Raw genomic sequence first — 25,073 nt, 5'->3', positions numbered from 1 at the left:
GTTGCGAATGCACTTTTGCGCATGTTTTTTTACATGTACGTTTGTGCATGTCCATTTGAGCGAGTGTGTTTGTGCATGTTTGTTGATTTGTATTAATGTCCTAGGATTGTAGTTTGTGTTTTCATGAACCTTTTTGCGAATGCAGTTTTGCGTGAGTACTTTTGTGCATGATTTTGTACTTTTACTTATGTGCTTATCTTTTGTAGCGAGTGTTTTTGTGCACGTTTCTTGATGCGCATTCGTGTCCTCGAACTGTAGCGGGTATTTTCATGATCGCTTTTGGAATCCAATTTTGACCATGTTCGAGTCCGAATTTGGAAATTTGACATTAGACAGGAATTGTAGCCAGCTGAAATAGCTTTCTAATGCCGCCGGAACCAGTTTATTTGGAGTTCCGATGAGAAAGTTATGCTCGACTTCGTGGACACTACCGAAGATGTTGAGGGATCCTCTCTTCTAATTTCATTTTATTTTCCTAATTGCAACTCTTTTCTTACTCTTTGATCATTTTTGCTTCATGGACACCTCATTATCAATTTGTACCTATAGAATACTAAATCCACCAATGAAAAGAGAAATATAAATTAATCCATAAAAAAATCCACGTAAACGTAAACGTTGAGTGTTATTTCTACACTCCACTGTATCTTTTGTATCTAGTGTTCTTGCTGTTGTTTGGTTATGCGTATTAAAGTCCTAGTGTTGTATTTCGTGTTTTTAAGAACGTTGTTGCGAATGCACTTTTGCGCATGTTTTTTTACATGTACGTTTGTGCATGTCCATTTGAGCGAGTGTGTTTGTGCATGTTTGTTGATTTGTATTAATGTCCTAGGATTGTAGTTTGTGTTTTCATGAACCTTTTTGCGAATGCAGTTTTGCGTGAGTACTTTTGTGCATGATTTTGTACTTTTACTTATGTGCTTATCTTTTGTAGCGAGTGTTTTTGTGCACGTTTCTTGATGCGCATTCGTGTCCTCGAACTGTAGCGGGTATTTTCATGATCGCTTTTGGAATCCAATTTTGACCATGTTCGAGTCCGAATTTGGAAATTTGACATTAGACAGGAATTGTAGCCAGCTGAAATAGCTTTCTAATGCCGCCGGAACCAGTTTATTTGGAGTCCGGATGAGAAAGTTATGCTCGACTTCGTGGACACTACCGAAGATGTTGAGGGATCCTCTCTTCTAATTTCATTTTATTTTCCTAATTGCAACTCTTTTCTTACTCTTTGATCATTTTTGCTTCATGGACACCTCATTATCAATTTGTACCTATAGAATACTAAATCCACCAATGAAAAGAGAAATATAAATTAATCCATTAAAAAATCCACGTAAACGTAAACGTTGAGTGTTATTTCTACACTCCACTGTATCTTTTGTATCTAGTGTTCTTGCTGTTGTTTGGTTATGCGTATTAAAGTCCTAGTGTTGTATTTCGTGTTTTTAAGAACGTTGTTGCGAATGCACTTTTGCGCATGTTTTTTTACATGTACGTTTGTGCATGTCCATTTGAGCGAGTGTGTTTGTGCATGTTTGTTGATTTGTATTAATGTCCTAGGATTGTAGTTTGTGTTTTCATGAACCTTTTTGCGAATGCAGTTTTGCGTGAGTACTTTTGTGCATGATTTTGTACTTTTACTTATGTGCTTATCTTTTGTAGCGAGTGTTTTTGTGCACGTTTCTTGATGCGCATTCGTGTCCTCGAACTGTAGCGGGTATTTTCATGATCGCTTTTGGAATCCAATTTTGACCATGTTCGAGTCCGAATTTGGAAATTTGACATTAGACAGGAATTGTAGCCAGCTTAAATAGCTTTCTAATGCCGCCGGAACCAGTTTATTTGGAGTTCCGATGAGAAAGTTATGCTCGACTTCGTGGACACTACCGAAGATGTTGAGGGATCCTCTCTTCTAATTTGATTTTATTTTCCTAATTGCAACTCTTTTCTTACTCTTTGATCATTTTTGCTTCATGGACACCTCATTATCAATTTGTACCTATAGAATACTAAATCCACCAATGAAAAGAGAAATATAAATTAATCCATAAAAAAATCCACGTAAACGTAAACGTTGAGTGTTATTTCTACACTCCACTGTATCTTTTGTATCTAGTGTTCTTGCTGTTGTTTGGTTATGCGTATTAAAGTCCTAGTGTTGTATTTCGTGTTTTTAAGAACGTTGTTGCGAATGCACTTTTGCGCATGTTTTTTTACATGTACGTTTGTGCATGTCCATTTGAGCGAGTGTGTTTGTGCATGTTTGTTGATTTGTATTAATGTCCTAGGATTGTAGTTTGTGTTTTCATGAACCTTTTTGCGAATGCAGTTTTGCGTGAGTACTTTTGTGCATGATTTTGTACTTTTACTTATGTGCTTATCTTTTGTAGCGAGTGTTTTTGTGCACGTTTCTTGATGCGCATTCGTGTCCTCGAACTGTAGCGGGTATTTTCATGATCGCTTTTGGAATCCAATTTTGACCATGTTCGAGTCCGAATTTGGAAATTTGACATTAGACAGGAATTGTAGCCAGCTGAAATAGCTTTCTAATGCCGCCGGAACCAGTTTATTTGGAGTTCCGATGAGAACGTTATGCTCGACTTCGTGGACACTACCGAAGATGTTGAGGGATCCTCTCTTCTAATTTCATTTTATTTTCCTAATTGCAACTCTTTTCTTACTCTTTGATCATTTTTGCTTCATGGACACCTCATTATCAATTTGTACCTATAGAATACTAAATCCACCAATGAAAAGAGAAATATAAATTAATCCATAAAAAAATCCACGTAAACGTAAACGTTGAGTGTTATTTCTACACTCCACTGTATCTTTTGTATCTAGTGTTCTTGCTGTTGTTTGGTTATGCGTATTAAAGTCCTAGTGTTGTATTTCGTGTTTTTAAGAACGTTGTTGCGAATGCACTTTTGCGCATGTTTTTTTACATGTACGTTTGTGCATGTCCATTTGAGCGAGTGTGTTTGTGCATGTTTGTTGATTTGTATTAATGTCCTAGGATTGTAGTTTGTGTTTTCATGAACCTTTTTGCGAATGCAGTTTTGCGTGAGTACTTTTGTGCATGATTTTGTACTTTTACTTATGTGCTTATCTTTTGTAGCGAGTGTTTTTGTGCACGTTTCTTGATGCGCATTCGTGTCCTCGAACTGTAGCGGGTATTTTCATGATCGCTTTTGGAATCCAATTTTGACCATGTTCGAGTCCGAATTTGGAAATTTGACATTAGACAGGAATTGTAGCCAGCTGAAATAGCTTTCTAATGCCGCCGGAACCAGTTTATTTGGAGTTCCGATGAGAAAGTTATGCTCGACTTCGTGGACACTACCGAAGATGTTGAGGGATCCTCTCTTCTAATTTCATTTTATTTTCCTAATTGCAACTCTTTTCTTACTCTTTGATCATTTTTGCTTCATGGACACCTCATTATCAATTTGTACCTATAGAATACTAAATCCACCAATGAAAAGAGAAATATAAATTAATCCATAAAAAAATCCACGTAAACGTAAACGTTGAGTGTTATTTCTACACTCCACTGTATCTTTTGTATCTAGTGTTCTTGCTGTTGTTTGGTTATGCGTATTAAAGTCCTAGTGTTGTATTTCGTGTTTTTAAGAACGTTGTTGCGAATGCACTTTTGCGCATGTTTTTTTACATGTACGTTTGTGCATGTCCACTTGAGCGAGTGTGTTTGTGCATGTTTGTTGATTTGTATTAATGTCCTAGGATTGTAGTTTGTGTTTTCATGAACCTTTTTGCGAATGCAGTTTTGCGTGAGTACTTTTGTGCATGATTTTGTACTTTTACTTATGTGCTTATCTTTTGTAGCGAGTGTTTTTGTGCACGTTTCTTGATGCGCATTCGTGTCCTCGAACTGTAGCGGGTATTTTCATGATCGCTTTTGGAATCCAATTTTGACCATGTTCGAGTCCGAATTTGGAAATTTGACATTAGACAGGAATTGTAGCCAGCTTAAATAGCTTTCTAATGCCGCCGGAACCAGTTTATTTGGAGTTCCGATGAGAAAGTTATGCTCGACTTCGTGGACACTACCGAAGATGTTGAGGGATCCTCTCTTCTAATTTCATTTTATTTTCCTAATTGCAACTCTTTTCTTACTCTTTGATCATTTTTGCTTCATGGACACCTCATTATCAATTTGTACCTATAGAATACTAAATCCACCAATGAAAAGAGAAATATAAATTAATCCATAAAAAAATCCACGTAAACGTAAACGTTGAGTGTTATTTCTACACTCCACTGTATCTTTTGTATCTAGTGTTCTTGCTGTTGTTTGGTTATGCGTATTAAAGTCCTAGTGTTGTATTTCGTGTTTTTAAGAACGTTGTTGCGAATGCACTTTTGCGCATGTTTTTTTACATGTACGTTTGTGCATGTCCATTTGAGCGAGTGTGTTTGTGCATGTTTGTTGATTTGTATTAATGTCCTAGGATTGTAGTTTGTGTTTTCATGAACCTTTTTGCGAATGCAGTTTTGCGTGAGTACTTTTGTGCATGATTTTGTACTTTTACTTATGTGCTTATCTTTTGTAGCGAGTGTTTTTGTGCACGTTTCTTGATGCGCATTCGTGTCCTCGAACTGTAGCGGGTATTTTCATGATCGCTTTTGGAATCCAATTTTGACCATGTTCGAGTCCGAATTTGGAAATTTGACATTAGACAGGAATTGTAGCCAGCTTAAATAGCTTTCTAATGCCGCCGGAACCAGTTTATTTGGAGTTCCGAAGAGAAAGTTGTGCTCGACTTCGTGGACACTACCGAAGATGTTGAGGGATCCTCTCTTCTAATTTCATTTTATTTTCCTAATTGCAACTCTTTTCTTACTCTTTGATCATTTTTGCTTCATGGACACCTCATTATCAATTTGTACCTATAGAATACTAAATCCACCAATGAAAAGAGAAATATAAATTAATCCATAAAAAAATCCACGTAAACGTAAACGTTGAGTGTTATTTCTACACTCCACTGTATCTTTTGTATCTAGTGTTCTTGCTGTTGTTTGGTTATGCGTATTAAAGTCCTAGTGTTGTATTTCGTGTTTTTAAGAACGTTGTTGCGAATGCACTTTTGCGCATGTTTTTTTACATGTACGTTTGTGCATGTCCATTTGAGCGAGTGTGTTTGTGCATGTTTGTTGATTTGTATTAATGTCCTAGGATTGTAGTTTGTGTTTTCATGAACCTTTTTGCGAATGCAGTTTTGCGTGAGTACTTTTGTGCATGATTTTGTACTTTTACTTATGTGCTTATCTTTTGTAGCGAGTGTTTTTGTGCACGTTTCTTGATGCGCATTCGTGTCCTCGAACTGTAGCGGGTATTTTCATGATCGCTTTTGGAATCCAATTTTGACCATGTTCGAGTCCGAATTTGGAAATTTGACATTAGACAGGAATTGTAGCCAGCTTAAATAGCTTTCTAATGCCGCCGGAACCAGTTTATTTGGAGTTCGGATGAGAAAGTTGTGCTCGACTTCGTGGACACTACCGAAGATGTTGAGGGATCCTCTCTTCTAATTTCATTTTATTTTCCTAATTGCAACTCTTTTCTTACTCTTTGATCATTTTTGCTTCATGGACACCTCATTATCAATTTGTACCTATAGAATACTAAATCCACCAATGAAAAGAGAAATATAAATTAATCCATAAAAAAATCCACGTAAACGTAAACGTTGAGTGTTATTTCTACACTCCACTGTATCTTTTGTATCTAGTGTTCTTGCTGTTGTTTGGTTATGCGTTAAAGTCCTAGTGTTGTATTTCGTGTTTTTAAGAACGTTGTTGCGAATGCACTTTTGCGCATGTTTTTTTACATGTACGTTTGTGCATGTCCACTTGAGCGATTGTGTTTGTGCATGTTTGTTGATTTGTATTAATGTCCTAGGATTGTAGTTTGTGTTTTCATGAACCTTTTTGCGAATGCAGTTTTGCGTGAGTACTTTTGTGCATGATTTTGTACTTTTACTTATGTGCTTATCTTTTGTAGCGAGTGTTTTTGGGCACGTTTCTTGATGCGCATTCGTGTCCTCGAACTGTAGCGGGTATTTTCATGATCGCTTTTGGAATCCAATTTTGACCATGTTCGAGTCCGAATTTGGAAATTTGACATTAGACAGGAATTGTAGCCAGCTTAAATAGCTTTCTAATGCCGCCGCAACCAGTTTATTTGGAGTTCGGAAGAGAACGTTGTGCTCGACTTCGTGGACACTACCGAAGATGTTGAGGGATCCTCTCTTCTAATTTCTTTTTATTTTCCTAATTGCAACTCTTTTCTTACTCTTTGATCATTTTTGCTTCATGGACACCTCATTATCAATTTGTGCCTATAGAATACTAAATCCACCAATGAAAAGAGAAATATAAATTAATCCATAAAAAAATCCACGTAAACGTAAACGTTGAGTGTTATTTCTACACTCCACTGTATCTTTTGTATCTAGTGTTCTTGCTGTTGTTTGGTTATGCGTATTAAAGTCCTAGTGTTGTATTTCGTGTTTTTAAGAACGTTGTTGCGAACGCACTTTTGCGCATGTTTTTTTACATGTACGTTTGTGCATGTCCATTTGAGCGAGTGTGTTTATGCATGTTTGTTGATTTGTATTAATGTCCTAGGATTGTATTTTGTGTTTTCATGAACCTTTTTGCGAATGCAGTTTTGCGTGAGTACTTTTGTGCATGATTTTGTACTTTTACTTATGTGCTTATCTTTTGTAGCGAGTGTTTTTGTGCACGTTTCTTGATGCGCATTCGTGTCCTCGAACTGTAGCGGGTATTTTCATGATCGCTTTTGGAATCCAATTTTGACCATGTTCGAGTCCGAATTTGGAAATTTGACATTAGACAGGAATTGTAGCCAGCTTAAATAGCTTTCTAATGCCGCCGGAACCAGTTTATTTGGAGTTCCGAAGAGAACGTTGTGCTCGACTTCGTGGACACTACCGAAGATGTTGAGGGATCCTCTCTTCTAATTTCATTTTATTTTCCTAATTGCAATTCTTTTCTTACTCTTTGATCATTTTTGCTTCATGGACACCTCATTATCAATTTGTGCCTATAGAATACTAAATCCACCAATGAAAAGAGAAATATAAATTAATCCATAAAAAAATCCACGTAAACGTAACTGTTGAGTGTTATTTCTACACTCCACTGTATCTTTTGTATCTAGTGTTCTTGCTGTTGTTTGGTTATGCGTATTAAAGTCCTAGTGTTGTATTTCGTGTTTTTAAGAACGTTGTTGCGAATGCACTTTTGCGCATGTTTTTTTACATGTACGTTTGTGCATGTCCATTTGAGCGAGTGTGTTTGTGCATGTTTGTTTATTTGTATTAATGTCATAGGATTGTAGTTTGTGTTTTCATGAACCTTTTTGCGAATGCAGTTTTGCGTGAGTACTTTTGTGCATGATTTTGTACTTTTACTTATGTGCTTATCTTTTGTAGCGAGTGTTTTTGTGCACGTTTCTTGATGCGCATTCGTGTCCTCGAACTGTAGCGGGTATTTTCATGATCGCTTTTGGAATCCAAATTTGACCATGTTCGAGTCCGAATTTGGAAATTTGACATTAGACAGGAATTGTAGCCAGCTTAAATAGCTTTCTAATGCCGCCGGAACCAGTTTATTTGGAGTTCCGAAGAGAAAGTTGTGCTCGACTTCGTGGACACTACCGAAGATGTTGAGGGATCCTCTCTTCTAATTTCATTTTATTTTCCTAATTGCAACTCTTTTCTTACTCTTTGATCATTTTTGCTTCATGGACACCTCATTATCAATTTGTACCTATAGAATACTAAATCCACCAATGAAAAGAGAAATATAAATTAATCCATTAAAAAATCAACGTAAACGTAAACGTTGAGTGTTATTTATACACTCCACTGTATCTTTTGTATCTAGTGTTCTTGCTGTTGTTTGGTTTTGCGTATTAAAGTCCTAGTGTTGTATTTCGTGTTTTTAAGAACGTTGTTGCGAATGCACTTTTGCGCATGTTTTTTTACATGTACGTTTGTGCATGTCCACTTGAGCGAGTGTGTTTGTGCATGTTTGTTGATTTGTATTAATATCCTAGGATTGTAGTTTGTGTTTTCATGAACCTTTTTGCGAATGCAGTTTTGCGTGAGTACTTTTGTGCATGATTTTGTACTTTTACTTATGTGCTTATCTTTTGTAGCGAGTGTTTTTGTGCACGTTTCTTGATGCGCATTCGTGTCCTCGAACTGTAGCGGGTATTTTCATGATCGCTTTTGGAATCCAATTTTGACCATGTTCGAGTCCGAATTTGGAAATTTGACATTAGACAGGAATTGTAGCCAGCTTAAATAGCTTTCTAATGCCGCCGGAACCAGTTTATTTGGAGTTCCGAAGAGAAAGTTGTGCTCGACTTCGTGGACACTACCGAAGATGTTGAGGGATCCTCTCTTCTAATTTGATTTTATTTTCCTAATTGCAACTCTTTTCTTACTATTTGATCATTTTTGCTTCATGGACACCTCATTATCAATTTGTACCTATAGAATACTAAATCCACCAATGAAAAGAGAAATATAAATTAATCCATAAAAAAATCCACCTAAACGTAAACGTTGAGTGTTATTTCTACACTCCACTGTATCTTTTGTATCTAGTGTTCTTGCTGTTGTTTGGTTATGCGTATTAAAGTCCTAGTGTTGTATTTCGTGTTTTTAAGAACGTTGTTGCGAATGCACTTTTGCGCATGATTTTTTACATGTACGTTTGTGCATGTCCATTTGAGCGAGTGTGTTTGTGCATGTTTGTTGATTTGTATTAATGTCCTAGGCTTGTAGTTTGTGTTTTCATGAACCTTTTTGCGAATGCAGTTTTGCGTGAGTACTTTTGTGCATGATTTTGTACTTTTACTTATGTGCTTATCTTTTGTAGCGAGTGTTTTTGTGCACGTTTCTTGATGCGCATTCGTGTCCTCGAACTGTAGCGGGTATTTTCATGATCGCTTTTGGAATCCAATTTTGACCATGTTCGAGTCCGAATTTGGAAATTTGACATTAGACAGGAATTGTAGCCAGCTTAAATAGCTTTCTAATGCCGCCGGAACCAGTTTATTTGGAGTTCCGAAGAGAACGTTGTGCTCGACTTCGTGGACACTACCGAAGATGTTGAGGGATCCTCTCTTCTAATTTCATTTTATTTTCCTAATTGCAATTCTTTTCTTACTCTTTGATCATTTTTGCTTCATGGACACCTCATTATCAATTTGTGCCTATAGAATACTAAATCCACCAATGAAAAGAGAAATATAAATTAATCCATAAAAAAATCCACGTAAACGTAGACGTTGAGTGTTATTTCTACACTCCACTGTATCTTTTGTATCTAGTGTTCTTGCTGTTGTTTGGTTATGCGTATTAAAGTCCTAGTGTTGTATTTCGTGTTTTTAAGAACGTTGTTGCGAATGCACTTTTGCGCATGTTTTTTTACATGTACGTTTGTGCATGTCCATTTGAGCGAGTGTGTTTGTGCATGTTTGTTGATTTGTATTAATGTCCTAGGATTGTAGTTTGTGTTTTCATGAACCTTTTTGCGAATGCAGTTTTGCGTGAGTACTTTTGTGCATGATTTTGTACTTTTACTTATGTGCTTATCTTTTGTAGCGAGTGTTTTTGTGCACGTTTCTTGATGCGCATTCGTGTCCTCGAACTGTAGCGGGTATTTTCATGATCGCTTTTGGAATCCAATTTTGACCATGTTCGAGTCCAAATTTGGAAATTTGACATTAGACAGGAATTGTAGCCAGCTTAAATAGCTTTCTAATGCCGCCGGAACCAGTTTATTTGGAGTTCGGATGAGAAAGTTGTGCTCGACTTCGTGGACACTACCGAAGATGTTGAGGGATCCTCTCTTCTAATTTCATTTTATTTTCCTAATTGCAACTCTTTTCTTACTCTTTGATCATTTTTGCTTCATGGACACCTCATTATCAATTTGTACCTATAGAATACTAAATCCACCAATGAAAAGAGAAATATAAATTAATCCATAAAAAAATCCACGTAAACGTAAACGTTGAGTGTTATTTATACACTCCACTGTATCTTTTGTATCTAGTGTTCTTGCTGTTGTTTGGTTATGCGTTAAAGTCCTAGTGTTGTATTTCGTGTTTTTAAGAACGTTGTTGCGAATGCACTTTTGCGCATGTTTTTTTACATGTACGTTTGTGCATGTCCACTTGAGCGATTGTGTTTGTGCATGTTTGTTGATTTGTATTAATGTCCTAGGATTGTAGTTTGTGTTTTCATGAACCTTTTTGCGAATGCAGTTTTGCGTGAGTACTTTTGTGCATGATTTTGTACTTTTACTTATGTGCTTATCTTTTGTAGCGAGTGTTTTTGGGCACGTTTCTTGATGCGCATTCGTGTCCTCGAACTGTAGCGGGTATTTTCATGATCGCTTTTGGAATCCAATTTTGACCATGTTCGAGTCCGAATTTGGAAATTTGACATTAGACAGGAATTGTGGCCAGCTTAAATAGCTTTCTAATGCCGCCGGAACCAGTTTATTTGGAGTTCGGAAGAGAACGTTGTGCTCGACTTCGTGGACACTACCGAAGATGTTGAGGGATCCTCTCTTCTAATTTCTTTTTATTTTCCTAATTGCAACTCTTTTCTTACTCTTTGATCATTTTTGCTTCATGGACACCTCATTATCAATTTGTGCCTATAGAATACTAAATCCACCAATGAAAAGAGAATTATAAATTAATCCATAAAAAAATCCACGTAAACGTAAACGTTGAGTGTTATTTCTACACTCCACTGTATCTTTTGTATCTACTGTTCTTGCTGTTGTTTGGTTATGCGTATTAAAGTCCTAGTGTTGTATTTCGTGTTTTTAAGAACGTTGTTGCGAACGCACTTTTGCGCATGTTTTTTTACATGTACGTTTGTGCATGTCCATTTGAGCGAGTGTGTTTATGCATGTTTGTTGATGTGTATTAATGTCCTAGGATTGTATTTTGTGTTTTCATGAACCTTTTTGCGAATGCAGTTTTGCGTGAGTACTTTTGTGCATGATTTTGTACTTTTACTTATGTGCTTATCTTTTGTAGCGAGTGTTTTTGTGCACGTTTCATGATGCGCATTCGTGTCCTCGAACTGTAGCGGGTATTTTCATGATCGCTTTTGGAATCCAATTTTGACCATGTTCGAGTCCGAATTTGGAAATTTGACATTAGACAGGAATTGTAGCCAGCTTAAATAGCTTTCTAATGCCGCCGGAACCAGTTTATTTGGAGTTCCGAAGAGAACGTTGTGCTCGACTTCGTGGACACTACCGAAGATGTTGAGGGATCCTCTCTTCTAATTTCATTTTATTTTCCTAATTGCAATTCTTTTCTTACTCTTTGATCATTTTTGCTTCATGGACACCTCATTATCAATTTGTGCCTATAGAATACTAAATCCACCAATGAAAAGAGAAATATAAATTAATCCATAAAAAAATCCACGTAAACGTAATTGTTGAGTGTTATTTCTACACTCCACTGTATCTTTTGTATCTAGTGTTCTTGCTGTTGTTTGGTTATGCGTATTAAAGTCCTAGTGTTGTATTTCGTGTTTTTAAGAACGTTGTTGCGAATGCACTTTTGCGCATGTTTTTTTACATGTACGTTTGTGCATGTCCATTTGAGCGAGTGTGTTTGTGCATGTTTGTTTATTTGTATTAATGTCATAGGATTGTAGTTTGTGTTTTCATGAACCTTTTTGCGAATGCAGTTTTGCGTGAGTACTTTTGTGCATGATTTTGTACTTTTACTTATGTGCTTATCTTTTGTAGCGAGTGTTTTTGTGCACGTTTCTTGATGCGCATTCGTGTCCTCGAACTGTAGCGGGTATTTTCATGATCGCTTTTGGAATCCAATTTTGACCATGTTCGAGTCCGAATTTGGAAATTTGACATTAGACAGGAATTGTAGCCAGCTTAAATAGCTTTCTAATGCCGCCGGAACCAGTTTATTTGGAGTTCCGAAGAGAAAGTTGTGCTCGACTTCGTGGACACTACCGAAGATGTTGAGGGATCCTCTCTTCTAATTTCATTTTATTTTCCTAATTGCAACTCTTTTCTTACTCTTTGATCATTTTTGCTTCATGGACACCTCATTATCAATTTGTACCTATAGAATACTAAATCCACCAATGAAAAGAGAAATATAAATTAATCCATTAAAAAATCCACGTAAACGTAAACGTTGAGTGTTATTTATACACTCCACTGTATCTTTTGTATCTAGTGTTCTTGCTGTTGTTTGGTTTTGCGTATTAAAGTCCTAGTGTTGTATTTCGTGTTTTTAAGAACGTTGTTGTGAATGCACTTTTGCGCATGTTTTTTTACATGTACGTTTGTGCATGTCCACTTGAGCGAGTGTGTTTGTGCATGTTTGTTGATTTGTAATAATATCCTAGGATTGTAGTTTGTGTTTTCATGAACCTTTTTGCGAATGCAGTTTTGCGTGAGTACTTTTGTGCATGATTTTGTACTTTTACTTATGTGCTTATCTTTTGTAGCGAGTGTTTTTGTGCACGTTTCTTGATGCGCATTCGTGTCCTCGAACTGTAGCGGGTATTTTCATGATCGCTTTTGGAATCCAATTTTGACCATGTTCGAGTCCGAATTTGGAAATTTGACATTAGACAGGAATTGTAGCCAGCTTAAATAGCTTTCTAATGCCGCCGGAACCAGTTTATTTGGAGTTCCGAAGAGAAAGTTGTGCTCGACTTCGTGGACACTACCGAAGATGTTGAGGGATCCTCTCTTCTAATTTGATTTTATTTTCCTAATTGCAACTCTTTTCTTACTCTTTGATCATTTTTGGATCATGGACACCTCATTATCAATTTGTACCTATAGAATACTAAATCCAATTTCATGTAGACACATAAATTCATACAAGTTTCTTATTAAAACGAACATGCATATATTAATTTAAACGTAACCGAATCGAATGACAATAGATTCGAAACATTACCTCTTGAAGCGTGAGGTAGGCGCACTAAGCAAAGCTAGATTGCCACGGAAACCAATCCGTGCAATCCGGGGCAGCAACGGCAATGATCCGAGCTACGGCGGCGCATGTGATTCACGCGCAGAGAAGATGGCTAGCTGCTCTTCCCACTCCTATTGATCCAACCTGTTTGCTGATCTGAAATTACAGCCTTGCTCCGACTTCAGTATCTCCATGCGTATTTACTGGATGAACAATTCCTTCAGGAAAATGGTAGATTTATGAGTCGTGAAGCTGCTGTCAAAATTTCACGTCCATCGGATGACTGGTTGATTTATGGCGAATTTTCTCGCTGGGCAGCGCAGAAAATCCGAGAGCAGTTTTTTGGAATTGCCTTCTCGCATCTTCGATTCTTCGATCTTCCTCCTCTTGGATTTCACCTCGTATACTTCGATCTACTAAACACGTGGCACTAGACACGTAATAGTCAGAATAACGGAAGAAAAGAAAAAGGAAAGGAATACCGAAAGAGATCGGCCAACGGGTGGCCGATTCCGGCGAATTTCCGGCGACGACGGCGCGGTGGCCGAGGGGAGATGGCCGAGCGTGAGAGAGGGAGCGGCTAGGGTTTTTGGACGTGTTGTATTCTTATTTTTGTGTGTGTGCAAGACCTATAAATCAAGTATTTATATGTCTTGCATAAAACCCTAACGGGCTTAAGTTGGACCGGGCCCAACAGCTTAAGCTCGTTAGTTCTTTTACTCGCTCGTCTCTCTCAATTCAATGATCGGAAAATTGCAACAATTACATTTTCGGAATCATTATAATATCCTCGTCATTACGAGTGTCAACTCTCATTTTCCAACTTTCCAAAAGTGGAAACCCTAGTTCAGTGCACTTTCTAAATTTGGAAACTTCCCGATTTAGAAAGTTCACTAACACGTTCGCCTATTCTTTTCCTTTACTTATTCTCATTCATAATTCCAAATTACGAATGTTGGATCCAATCATATTGACTTCCAATCATGCAAAGATAAACTATTTTATCTCTGACCGTTTATTCAAAGATCTCATGTACACGAGCAGTGTGACCCTCGATGGTTCAGGTGTAAGCTAGCCGTGGGCCCACAACCCTTTGTGGTCAAAACTCGTCCCCTTAGAGTTACGATTAAGATGAAACTCGTTTCACCTTAATCACCCAACGAATCAAGATTGGCGTCTAGCAACTACGCGTCATGATTCCCTAGATACAAATGAAGTGCCTGCAAGAACCTTCAGATATAGTTAACGTACAGTACGGTCCCTTCGATACATATGTCCCGATCGAACTAGAGGCATTGGTTCATCGAGACCTCTTTATATGTTCGATGACGGTGCGATCGTTCCAAGTGTTGTAATCGTCACGTGCATGACTCAGAGAATCGAATTCTCTAATCATCACTTAGTCAGCTCTGGCCAGAGACTTAGAATGATTACAAACTTTCAGAACACACAGGACATCCAAGACTATTCTAGCGATCGAATCCCCGACTACAATGCACAGACCTCCCACTAGATTTCGGACTGCACGAACACTGGCCCTTGGGATGGTCCTCGGTGGAACTCAGGGACAGGTCACGATACAGCTGGTCCTCTAGTGAAGTCACGGTGATATCTAGGTCATAAGGGCTAATGGTGTACAACTATGCCATAGATATCTCTACTCGATTATTGGGAACCACTTAGAGATTTCTAGGGTGAGGGAGTTCAGTGAACTCGTCAACTTACGAGCACCCACTTATGCATGCCGATATCACAATACCGTTTACTGATGAGATGCAGTACACATACACTAAGTGCTAGTCTTCTAATGGGAAAGGCCGATATCCTCATTGGTGGCGTAACCCTTCGACTAGGAACACGTTTAACAGTTATAATACTTAAGTAAATATCTCACGATCCTAACGATCAATTACTAGTACTTGTAATAACTGTAAGGACTATATCTATGCTTGTGACAAAAGGGACAAAGATATAGAATGCCAAGGTGTTTTATCATTAATACGAATAAAGGTTCGTTTATTACCATAATAAATACGAAAGACCACAGCCAAAAGTTGGCTTGTTGGTCACCTACTCTAACAATCTCCCACTTGACCTAAAGCCAACTACCCATGAATAGCAATCCCATCGACTCTCAATGTTTCTCATGGACCGATCTCGGTAAAGGCTTCGTAAAGGGGTCTGCAACGTTCTCTTCCGAGGTGACTCGTTCTACTTTAACTTCACCTCTATCAATGATCTCTCGGATCACATGATACTTTCTCAGAATATGCTTCGACTTCTGATGAGATCTCGGCTCCCTAGCTTGCGCCAAGGCTCCGGTGTTATCACAGTACAACGGTACTAGATCACTAGCACAAGGAACGACACCCAACTCTTGGATGAACTTCCTTATCCAAGTCCCTTCTTTTGCAGCTTCAGACGCTGCAATGTATTCCGCTTCGGTAGTGGAATCAGCCGTCGTGCTTTGCTTGGAACTCTTCCAACACACGGCACCACCATTAAGCGTGAATATAAATCCAGAATTCGACTTTGAGTCGTCCACATCCGATTGAAAACTAGAGTCGTTAAAACCATCTAATTTCAACTCGGCACCCCCATAGACCAAAAATATATCCTTAGTTCTTCGCAAGTACTTGAGGATATCTTTCACGGCTTTCCAGTGAGCCGGGCCGGGGTTAGACTGATATCTGCTTGTGACACTCACAGCATACGCAATATCGGGTCTCGTACATAGCATGTCATACATTATGCTTCCTATGGCAGAAGCATAGGGCGTCCTTTTCATCTCTTCGATTTCACTAGGTGTTTGGGGACACATAGATTCCGAGAGACGAACTCCATGGGACATTGGCAAGAATCCCTTCTTGGATTCTTCCATGCTAAACCGTTTCATAACGGTGTCTATGTACAGGCTTTGGGATAAGCCAAGCATCTTTCTTGCTCTATCTCTATAGATGCGTATTCCTAATACATAAGATGCTTCTCCCAAATCCTTCATTGAGAAACGTGTGGACAACCATGCTTTCGTTTGCTGCAACATTCCTACGTCATTCCCAATGAGTAGAATGTCATCAACGTAAAGCACTAAAAATATCACTGCCCTCCCACTAACCTTCTTGTATACACAAGGTTCCTCCGGATTCTTCTCAAAATCAAACTCTTTGATAGTTGAGTCGAACCTAATGTTCCAACTACGGGATGCTTGCTTCAATCCATAAATGGATCGCTGGAGCTTGCAAACCTTTTGCTCACTTCCAGAAGATATGAAGCCTTCCGGCTGCGCCATGTAAATTTCTTCCTCAATGTCTCCATTAAGGAAGGCGGTCTTCACATCCATTTGCCATATCTCGTAGTTGTACCACGCAGCTATGGCCAGCAAAATCCTAATGGACTTCGGCATCGCGACTGGCGAAAAGGTTTCCTCATAGTCAACACCTTGCCTTTGAGTGTATCCTTTTGCTACCAATCTAGCTTTATAGGTCGATACCTTTCCATCCACTCCAATTTTCTTCTTATAGATCCACTTGCAGCCTATAGGAACAATTCCTTTGGGTGGATCTACCAAGGTCCACACCTTGTTGGAGTACATGGAGTCCATTTCGGATTTCATGGCAGTTAGCCAATGTCCCATGTCCGCATCCGATACGGCCTCATTGTATGTTCTTGGATCTTGTCCAAGATCAACATGATCTTCATCATTTTCGAGGAGGAATAACCTATCCGGCATTTTCCGAACTCTTTCGGATCTACGTACCGTAGGTTCAGGAGGTATATTAGTGGTTTGTTGTATTGGTTCGATTGCTTGTTCTTGCGTTTGAACTTCATTTTGTGGTTCTTGAACTACTTCAAGTTCTAACATGCTGCCCTTTCTATCGGATATAAACTCCTTTTCCAAAAAGGTGGCATTTCTTGAAACAAACGTCTTTGCTTCCTTGACATAATAGAATTCGTATCCCATTGAATCTTCGGGATACCCCACAAAATAGCACAAGTCGGATTTACTATCCAACTTATCTCCCACTAATCGCTTCACAGAAGCGGGAAAACCCCATATCCTAATATGTTTGTAGTTGGGTTTCCGGGAATGCCAAAGTTCTTTATCATTAATATCTCACTACGTTTTGCTGAATTTCGCCTTAGGGGCCCCCACTACCTTCACGCACTTCGAACTTGCTGTTTGGGAAGGGAACTCTTTCCTTTCTCTTAATTTGGGAAGAACTCTTCTTTCCAAAAGTAGCAGCAATGAGAACAGACTTCTCTTTCTTAATGGTGGACTCGAAACTGACCAACATGTTCATTAACTAATCCAAGGGAGGATCTAGTTTGTTCAAGTTGAAGTTCACTATGAACAATTCATAGGAACTAGAAAGAGACAACAGGATCAAATCCAACGAGAGCTCGGCCGGGAGGGTGACATCGAGATGCACTAGCTTTTCAAGGAGAGTGATCATTTTGAGACAGTGCTCGTGGACCGAAGTCCCTTCGCGCAGTCTCGCTGTGATCAACTCCTTTGTAGCAGCGTACCTCGATGCCCTAATATTCTCACTATACATGCTATCGAGATGAGCCTTTATATCGAAAGCATGCATATGAGACTCATATTTCCTCGCAAGTGCGGGCTTCATGGCGGCTATCATATAGCACCTAGCATGTGTGTCATCTTTCTTCCACGCTTCATAAGTTTCCTTTTCAGCATCAGTCGCTGTGGCAGGTATAGTGGCGGGAAGTCTCTCGTTCAAAACATAGAGACGCCCCTCAACGGTTAGCACAAGCTTAAGACTACGCAACCAATCTAGGTAATTAGGGCCATTGATTTTATTGTCGAGGATTGACATTATGGGATTCTTAGACATGATTATCTGAGAGGTATAGAGAAGAGGATTATTAGAGATTCGCGTTAAATGATTGTTACAATTAAATGTTTGGCCTTGTGTTATTTAATTGTTCTCCCACTAATTTTATCGAGTTCCACTTCCCTCTAGTAGACAAACGAGAAAACTGATTTTTCTTAATGGGCTTTAGGTCCAATAGACAAATATAACCCGTAGTTAATCTAGCCCGATTATATTTGCCCAAAGGTAGATCACAATCAATCATATCCACAATATGACCCTAAATTAATTTTCCTCACACTTGATAATGACCTAAGTTAATCTCGCGAATATCAAAATCGTCGTGTGTCAAGTCTAACCTACCAATCAAAGATGCTCATAGAACTTGATTATGCCAAACTAATGCAGTCCCTAGTTAATCTAGCCGACCACGTTAATTCAACATAACCCTTTTCTACGGCTACCTTCATCACTATGTCAATTGAATTACAGCTTACTCTACCATAGCACTCCCCGCTAACACGGCTTACTGCACTATAGTAAAGGGCTACACATAATCCAACCGTTGGCAGAAGGAAAGAAATAACTCAACAGATTGGGTCATTCTTTATAGCTTGAAATGATTCTCAATTAAATTAAGAATGAGGGGTTTTATTAAAAGTTTTATCTCATCAGAAGGTTCGGATTGGTCTATGTGATTCCTACATCTATGTTCTCTAAAGGTATATGGAAACGCATATTGTCCTAAGAGGAACATACGACCTAACTACATAATTAATTACATTAATTAATTATCGGGTTTTTCAAAATAATTATAGAACCTCAACTAGCATAAATCATTCATGTAATGTTGAGGTACTACTAATTAAGTTGAACTTATAATCAATATTATATTTGTGTTCTATTAATTGAAATCAATTTAACAATTTAAATTAATTAATTAATCTAACACCTATTTACTAAAATAGATGATTGTCGATCCAATTATCTAATTGGGATTAATTGAAAATAATTTTCCAAAAATTAAAATCAATTTGTTTTAAGTTTAATTTTAGAAATCAGAAATAATTTTTAATTTTTTTTTTTTTTTTTTTTTTTTTTTTTTTTTTTTTTTTTCAGTGAACCGGTTTGGCCGACCGGTCTGACCGGTTCGGACCGAAGCGGTCCGGTTCTGCCCGGTCCAGCTGACCCAAATCAGTGGGCCGGGTCAGTCGGACCGGGAACCGGTCTGACCGACCCGAATCCACGTGGATTCGGTCAACCTAATCGCACACAACCATCGAACCGGCCGGTTCGACCGGTTCGATCCGAACAACAAAAACCGACGTTTTAAAAAAAATTTCAGATCCGATTTTCCAATTTTAAACAATTTTAAAGTTGGAAAAATTCTAAAAAATATTTCAAAAATATTTTAAACTTACGAAAACTCCCAATTATATAATACGACAATCGCTACTTTAATAAATCGAACATGCATATTAAAACGAAACGCAATTAATTGCGCAACGAGCTCTGATACCACTGTTGGGTTTCGGGCACGTGTACGCAGCGGAAAACAAAAATTTTATGCGAATTAAACAACTTTAAAACACATAAACACATGCCCGATAATTGAAAATAATTAATTGCGTACCTTTGCGCTTCCAGCGAAATTAAAACAACAACATGCTTGATTACTTAATCGAAATTAAATCAATTAGCATGCTCGCATTTAAATCAAATAATCATGCTCGCATTAACAAAACCAATTTCATGTAGACACATAAATTCATACAAGTTTCTTATTAAAACGAACATGCATATATTAATTTAAAGGTAACCGAATCGAATGACAATAGATTCGAAACATTACCTCTTGAAGCGTGAGGTAGGCGCACTAAGCAAAGCTAGATTGCCACGGAAACCAATCCGTGCAATCCGGGGCAGCAACGGCAATGATCCGAGCTACGGCGGCGCATGTGATTCACGCGCAGAGAAGATGGCTAGCTGCTCTTCCCACTCCTATTGATCCAACCTGTTTGCTGATCTGAAATTACAGCCTTGCTCCGACTTCAGTATCTCCATGCGTATTTACTGGATGAACAATTCCTTCTGGAAAATGGTAGAATTATGAGTCGTGAAGCTTCTGTCAAAATTTCACGTCCATCGGATGACCGGTTGATTTATGGCGAATTTTCTCGCTGGGCAGCGCAGAAAATCCGAGAGCAGTTTTTTGGAATTGCCTTCTCGCATCTTCGATTCTTCGATCTTCCTCCTCTTGGATTTCACCTCGTATACTTCGATCTACTAAACACGTGGCACTAGACACGTAATAGTCAGAATAACGGAAGAAAAGAAAAAGGAAAGGAATACCGAAAGAGATCGGCCAACGGGTGGCCGATTCTGGCGAATTTCCGGCGACGACGGCGCGGTGGCCGAGGGGAGATGGCCGAGCGTGAGAGAGGGAGCGGCTAGGGTTTTTGGACGTGTTGTATTCTTATTTTTGTGTGTGTGCAAGACCTATAAATCAAGTATTTATATGTCTTGCATAAAACCCTAACGGGCTTAAGTTGGACCGGGCCCAACAGCTTAAGCTCGTTAGTTCTTTTACTCGCTCGTCTCTCTCAATTCAATGATCGGAAAATTGCAACAATTACATTTTCGGAATCATTATAATATCCTCGTCATTACGAGTGTCAACTCTCATTTTCCAACTTTCCAAAAGTGGAAACCCTAGTTCAGTGCACTTTCTAAATTTGGAAACTTCCCGATTTAGAAAGTTCACTAACACGTTCGCCTATTCTTTTCCTTTACTTATTCTCATTCATAATTCCAAATTACGAATGTTGGATCCAATCATATTGACTTCCAATCATGCAAAGATAAACTATTTTATCTCTGACCGTTTATTCAAAGATCTCATGTACACGAGCAGTGTGACCCTCGATGGTTCAGGTGTAAGCTAGCCGTGGGCCCACAACCCTTTGTGGTCAAAACTCGTCCCCTTAGAGTTACGATTAAGATGAAACTCGTTTCACCTTAATCACCCAACGAATCAAGATTGGCGTCTAGCAACTACGCGTCATGATTCCCTAGATACAAATGAAGTGCCTGCAAGAACCTTCAGATATAGTTAACGTACAGTACGGTCCCTTCGATACATATGTCCCGATCGAACTAGAGGCATTGGTTCATCGAGACCTCTTTATATGTTCGATGACGGTGCGATCGTTCCAAGTGTTGTAATCGTCACGTGCATGACTCAGAGAATCGAATTCTCTAATCATCACTTAGTCAGCTCTGGCCAGAGACTTAGAATGATTACAAACTTTCAGAACACACAGGACATCCAAGACTATTCTAGCGATCGAATCCCCGACTACAATGCACAGACCTCCCACTAGATTTCGGACTGCACGAACACTGGCCCTTGGGATGGTCCTCGGTGGAACTCAGGGACAGGTCACGATACAGCTGGTCCTCTAGTGAAGTCACGGTGATGTCTAGGTCATAAGAACTAATGGTGTACAACTATGCCATAGATATCTCTACTCGATTATTGGGAACCACTTAGAGATTTCTAGGGTGAGGGAGTTCAGTGAACTCGTCAACTTACGAGCACCCACTTATGCATGCCGATATCACAATACCGTTTACTGATGAGATGCAGTACACATACACTAAGTGCTAGTTTTCTAATGGGAAAGGCCGATATCCTCATTGGTGGCGTAACCCTTCGACTAGGAACACGTTTAACAGTTATAATACTTAAGTAAATATCTCACGATCCTAACGATCAATTACTAGTACTTGTAATAACTGTAAGGACTATATTTATGCTTGTGACAAAAGGGACAAAGATATAGAATGCCAAGGTGTTTTATCATTAATACGAATAAAGGTTCGTTTATTACCATAATAAATACGAAAGACCACAGCCAAAAGTTGGCTTGTTGGTCACCTACTCTAACAGTACGTTTGTGCATGTCCATTTGAGCGAGTGTGTTTGTGCATGTTTGTTGATTTGTATTAATGTCCTAGGATTGTAGTTTGTGTTTTCATGAACCTTTTTGCGAATGCAGTTTTGCGTGAGTACTTTTGTGCATGATTTTGTACTTTTTCTTATGTGCTTATCTTTCGTAGCGAGTGTTTTTGTGCACGTTTCTTGATGCGCATTCGTGTCCTCGAACTGTAGCGGGTATTTTCATGATCGCTTTTGGAATCCAATTTTGACCATGTTCGAGTCCGAATTTGGAAATTTGACATTAGACAGGAATTTTAGCCAGCTGAAATAGCTTTCTAATGCCGCCGGAACCAGTTTATTTGGAGTCCGGATGAGAAAGTTATGCTCGACTTCGTGGACACTACCGAAGATGTTGAGGGATCCTCTCTTCTAATTTCATTTTATTTTCCTAATTGCAACTCTTTTCTTACTCTTTGATCATTTTTGCTTCATGGACACCTCATTATCAATTTGTACCTATAGAATACTAAATCCACCAATGAAAAGAGAAATATAAATTAATCCATAAAAAAATCCACGTAAACGTAAACGTTGAGTGTTATTTCTACACTCCACTGTATCTTTTGTATCTAGTGTGTTCTTGCTGTTGTTTGGTTATGCGTATTAAAGTCCTAGTGTTGTATTTCGTGTTTTTAAGAACGTTGTCGCGAATGCACTTTTGCGCATGTTTTTTTACATGTACGTTTGTGCATGTCCATTTGAGCGAGTGTGTTTGTCACTAATAGAAATCCGCTGTTTAGCAACGGAAATTAACGACGTATGCCCGATGCGTTGCTATAATAAGCATTTAGCGATGACATTAGCGACATATATTAAATTTGTCTCCTCGGCTTTTAGATTTCAATTATAGTGACGTCAATTAGTAACGAATGAGAAATCCATTTCTATAATAAGAAGTTAGAAACAACCTTAGCGACGCTCATAATAGTCGTTGCAAACATAAATTGTTAGCGACGGAATGTTACAACGGATAATAATTGTATTTCTAAAATAAATATTTATCAACATATATAGCGACAGACAATATACTCGTTGCCATAATAAATATTTTGCGACTGACCTTTGCGACGACCGATAAATCTATTTCTAATATTAAAAGTTAGCGACACGTATAGTCACGGAAAATAGAGCTGTGACTGAAATATATACGTAGGGAAAATATTTAGGCACGAGTGGTAACTCCCGATTTTAAAATAAACACACGACAGAAAACGAAAAAAATGAACCAATTATTGGTGAAAAAAAAGACGAATTTTGCAATCACTTTGTTCCCCACTTCAATTGAATTATGGATACTACTTTTTAATTTAAGTTTTCATAATCATCATTAAATTTTGATATATATATATATATATATATATATATATATATATATATATATATATATATATATATATATATATATATATATATATATATATATATTGGTAATTATTTTAGATTATATTTTGTTAAAAGTAATAGAGATTTAAATTATAAATTGAGTTTAAATTATGGTGCAAAATAATATTTTGGTTATTGAATCCTTATTAATGGATTAATAGGTTTCTATTATTCTTTTTTATTCTTAAAGCATAATTAAGTAATTAGTTGAATAAGTTAAAAAAATTGTGAAGATTTGATTGGCCGTAAGAAAGGCAATTTGGACTAAAGAAAAAGACCTACCCTAATACAATTGTATCAATTCAGAGAATTCAGAGAGACGCATAAAGAAAAGAGACGAGGAGTTGATCACCAGTTCGGGTACAAGTCCACAACCGCGTTATCTAGGTTTGATTTCTCTCTTCGTCATCTCGCCATCAGTCCATCACCAACACCAGTTCGGCCACCAGGTAATTGCAAAATTTCGTTTTCTCTCTCCCTCCATGGAATACAATATTATGTTATTGATTTTTGGGAGTTTGTTCAGTAAAAAACCGTGATTGAATATTTTATCGCCTTCTCTATTTTTTTTGGTCAATTATTTCCAATTTATATTTGATTTGATCATCACAAATCATAGACTCTGTGCTTGGAAGTTGGAACTAATAAACTTTTCATGTTTTGAGTAATCCATAATCTGTAAGTGATTTAGTATAGTTATTCCCCTTCGATTATTTTTATGAAGAATCTCGTCAATTTTATAAACATAATTGTATGTAGTGTAGGATTTCATAATTCTTGTATTGCTATTGCTTACCTATATTGGTGCTCTGTTTTATTAACAAACTGAATTTTGTTTAGCAGTTTTGATCCTTTGTTAGCAGTTTTGATCCTTTCGATGCTTCAAGACGATTGGTTGAGATATACAAAAAATCATTTAGTGGTGCATGGGCTACATGGAGAAATGTCCCTATTTATGTTAGGGATCGTTGGTTTGATGATTTTCAGGTATCGGCTCAGTGTGTTATTCTTGTGTTATGTAGCATGAAATTTAGATCAAATATCATCAGTTAATTTATGCATTTTATTATTTATAAATACATATATGTTTGTTGTTGATGTGTTACATTTATTTAATGTGTGCAGAAGTTATATTATTGGGCTAATGAGGATCACTTGGCTATTAGAAAACTTTTTGACCACAAAGAAAGTACAAGTTTGAGCAATACCATGAATAAGGCGAAAAAAATATTTGACGAGAAAAAAGTGATACCTAGGTGGATCAATCAAAATCATTGGAATGAATTGATGGTTTATTGGAATACTGATAAGTTTAAGAACAAGTCAGATACTAATTCCAGTAACAGAAAATCGAGTATTGATGGTGCAGGTCCATCCTTGCATACGGGAGGATCAATTCCTGTATCAGAATATAGAAGAAGATATGTATGTGTAGTTTTGTTAATCTGTACTTGTTATAACTCAATTAATTAAAAGTTAATCAATTTTTCTTTCTTTTAGGTGAAAGAGAAAGGGGTCGAGCCTAGTGCCTCGGAATTATTCTTGATGATTCACATGGGTAAGCATTTCCTATCATTTTGATATTAATTGTTTCTTAAAGATTTATATATATTACTGTGAATAGTTATGATATATATATATGTGTGTTACTGTCCTAATTATTGGATCAGTCTTTGATTAAAATTAAATCATGGTTTATGCAAAATAAGTTTGTTTAGTATGGTTTTGATGATATAAATATAGTTTGAGGTAGCTTTTAACCAAGCCTGTTCATATGAAAGTAATGAGTAATATA

At 37.7% G+C, this 25,073-nt stretch overlaps 1 long non-coding RNA gene across 1 annotated transcript; it reads left to right on the top strand.

The window, feature by feature from the left end:
* The first annotated feature begins 23,555 nt into the window (after positions 1-23,555).
* LOC148765822 (uncharacterized) lies at positions 23,556-24,834 on the top strand. The gene is made up of 4 exons (XR_016029199.1): positions 23,556-23,727; positions 24,142-24,265; positions 24,404-24,703; positions 24,779-24,834. It is a non-coding gene; the product is annotated as an uncharacterized LOC148765822 (long non-coding RNA).
* Positions 24,835-25,073: the final 239 nt, after the last annotated feature.

Source organism: Erythranthe guttata, chromosome 13 (genome assembly GCF_056151865.1).
Source record: "Erythranthe guttata isolate IM_541 chromosome 13, IM_541, whole genome shotgun sequence".
In the NCBI taxonomy this organism is placed as follows: Eukaryota; Viridiplantae; Streptophyta; class Magnoliopsida; order Lamiales; family Phrymaceae; genus Erythranthe; species Erythranthe guttata.
The sequence above is the reverse complement of the archived record's forward strand: the minus strand, read 5'-3'. Positions and strand labels throughout refer to the sequence as shown.